The sequence below is a fragment of the Drosophila kikkawai genome, chromosome 3L (genome assembly GCF_030179895.1).
Source record: "Drosophila kikkawai strain 14028-0561.14 chromosome 3L, DkikHiC1v2, whole genome shotgun sequence".
NCBI classification, from domain to species: Eukaryota; Metazoa; Arthropoda; class Insecta; order Diptera; family Drosophilidae; genus Drosophila; species Drosophila kikkawai.
In genome coordinates, this window is record NC_091730.1 from 36208053 (window position 1) to 36211519 (window position 3467).

Consider the following 3467-nt stretch of genomic DNA (forward strand, 5'->3'; position numbering starts at 1 on the left):
ACGCGCAACGGCGAATCTGGTGACCAAGCACTCCGAGGGCAATTGCCCAGAGTCCGTCGCCCGGCAACAAGTTGCTGACCCGGCACTTTACCAACGGTGCCGGGAACATTCGGGCGGCGCATGATCGACATGCGCCGGATACCAAGTGCTGACCAGGCATCTTGGCGGCAGCGCTGCGGCTACCCAAAGACTACAAGCCGCGGCCGCCGTAGACCTTTAAGTTAGTTTAGAATCATAACTCCACAGCCGTAGCTGTGCAATTTAATAAATCGCTGTAACACTAATTTCATATCTTACCCTAGCGGGTCAAGATCAATAAACAGAATTGAAACCAAACTCATCTCCTTTATTACCATTGCCTTCACAGGCGATCGGGAAACAGGTAGTAACCAATCTAAATATAATTTATATATGTAAAAAATCCGAGCGACCAAAAGTACCCGATCGTCAGAAATATATATCGGCAAAAAATTCCAGAAATTAGTTGGCTATGAAAATATCGATACTTGGTATTTCTCAAATATATTCTCTTGGTCATACTAAGCCTCGCCTTGGCCCTATAAAAGACGGGCCACAGCAGTGGGGAAGCCATTCGCCTGTTGACCGGCGATCTGTCAAGTACTCCGAGGAAGGAGTAACCAAGGAGTCATCCCGTGGAGTGGATCGCCGGATCAATGCGTCCATGTCCCGGGCACCACCGCGGGAGCCGGGCGCTACCACCGGAGCCGGCCACCTCTGACGAAACCGGGCGACCCCGCGGGAACCGGGCACCTCCACCGGAGCCAGGCACCAACGCGTGAGGCGGGCGCTTCTACCGGTGCCAGGCACCTCCGCCGGATTCCTCCACCAGATCCACGCGCCACCGCGGGAAGCGTGCGCAGCCGCGTGAGCCGGGCGCCAACGCGTGAACCGGCCGCTTCCACCGGAGCCGGGCACCTCTGACGAAACCGGGCGCCACCGCGGGAACCGGGCGCCACCGCGTGAGCCGGGCGCAACCGCGTGAGCCGCGCGCTTTCACCAATTTCTTATAATTTATGGGTAAACAATAGGTTAAAAATTTTAAATAAATTATAGATAAGTATTTTAGCAAAACTGAGTATTCAGAACAGCTTTCCTAATTGGATTTCGTGCATTTTTGGCTGAGCTAAGAGAGCTAAGAGATTTTCCGCCGATTTTTTTCCGCCATTTGTGACGCCTGTAGGCGCACAATATATAGGCGATAGAATAAAATAGAAACACTTAGGGACATAAGAAATGGATTGGCAACATTATGGAGATAATTTGAATTGAATGCGCGCGCGCGCCACTGATCGCGAGCGGAGGGTCACACTAGACCGAACGACTGGCCACACTATTCGGGCCAATCCCGCACAGGACTCTGGCCACACTGAAGCCTCGCCAGGGCCTATATAAAGCGGTCCACGGCCCTGGAGTAATCACTTAGCAGCTGACTGCGATTGGGTCGAGTTAACCTCCCCAGTAGTTAGCAGCGAAGTCACTTTTTGGGAACTCAGGTTCCTATTTATAAATCGTAGTTAGGATCTCTGCTGACTTTCGAGTCCGATTCTCTCTGCTGACTTGCGAGTCCAATCTCTGCCGACTTTCGAGTCCAATTCTCTCTGCTGACTTGCGAGTCCAAAATACTGCAGACTTTCGAGTTCGAGTCTCTCGGCTGACTTGCGAGTCCGAAACACTGCCGACTTTCGAGTCTGATTCTCTCTGCTGACTTGCGAGTCCAAAATACTGCCGACTTCAGAGTCCGATTCTCTCTGCTGACTTTCGAGTCCGAATCTGCAGACTTTCGAGTCCAAACGTCTTCGAGCTGACTTTCGAGTCCGAATCTGTAGACTTTCGAGTCCGAACTTCTCCGAGCTGACTTTCGAGTCCAACAAACGTCGCTGAGCTGACTTTCGAGTCCGACAACTACTGGGTTCGGTTGACTTTCGAGTCCGAACGCATTCTCTCGTGGAGGACTTTCGAGTCCGAACGCATTCGCTATTGGGTGGCTTTCAAGGCCCATAGCCTGGCGGGACCCCTATCAGACAGCCGCACTCTGGACGAGGAGGACGAATCGGAACTACGGCGTACCCCAGAATCGAGATCCGGCATGAAATTACTGAAAATTGTACCTTTTAAGTAAATAAACATTAAGATACATTTACGGCATAATCCTCTAGCGTTCTACTCTGGGACGGGGTCGAAATCTCTTACAGCATTCACGCCTGAACCAAATAAATATATCTGCACATACCCTGGACGTCCCGCTGACTACCCGTGGACGACAGGACGTTACAGATTGGCGCCCGAACAGGTAGAAGTGGTTGCAAGAGATCGACACCAAGAGTAATGGCTAGCAGGCAGATTTAAGAGATAGGCAGCAAGGCCGTGAGACAGAGCATCGACCACAAGGAAACGGTCAAGGATTGTACGAGCTAGACGGACGCAAAGCGAAGATATACGATCATGGAGTGGAGGATAAACGTGGAAATCCTGGAACAAGTACGGAGCTGGGGAATAACGTACGATGGAAGGACCAACCCGCTGGAATTTATAAGGAAGCTGGAAGGTTGGGCGACGGGATACGGCATCGGGCACGACCAGTTGGTGCAAACCATGCCGTTCATCCTGGAAGACGCGGCGAGCGATTGGTGGAACTGCACACCAAACAAGCTGGACAGGGAGAAGCTCACGGGAGAGCTGGTGGAGTACTTCTTACCGCGGAGGTATCAGGAGCAACTCAAGGAGCAGATCCAGCATCGGAGGCAAGGAGAGACCGAACCAACGCACAGTGGATCCAATCTAAAATCTAGCGGAATAAAAGTCTATTTTTTAAATATAAATATTGCGTTTAGTTTTGATTTTATTTAATTAGCTACACTCTGCAAAGCTCAAAAAAGCTTTTGAATGAGCTTTTTAGTGCATCTCTGATCGGCTGCGAGCTTTGAAACTTAACTGTTTTGCGGCACGTGTCTACACAAAGATTTGAGGTTATTTGTAATTCGTTTTAAATTATCAAAACAAGTGATAAATTTGAGTATATTGATACAAATAACTTTTGTTTCCCTTAAAATAAAGTATGTACTGAATACAAATTGTATGTTAGTGATCCGTCTTTTCATGTGTAGCTTAAAAATGTGTTTTTTGTAAGTTGACTTAGCAAGAATTGTTTTTAAGCGTTTTACTGTCTTCATTGGACTAAAATTAACTTTATTCAATCGTGTTCAAGCTAATTTTAGTATTTATGTAAAGTGTGAGTTCTTGTGATGTGAGAATGTCCAAAAATCATGTTGCAGGGGAAAATAATAACAGAAGTTTGACTGCAATTTACAAATGTGGCTGCGATGGAAGCAGTGGCCACGCGACCTATCGCCAAAAGTTTCAATATGGTGAAACAAGTATGGTCGATCAGCATTTATTTACTGTTTGCCTTGTACCATTACAAGTTCAGCTTGGTTCGACAATATTGT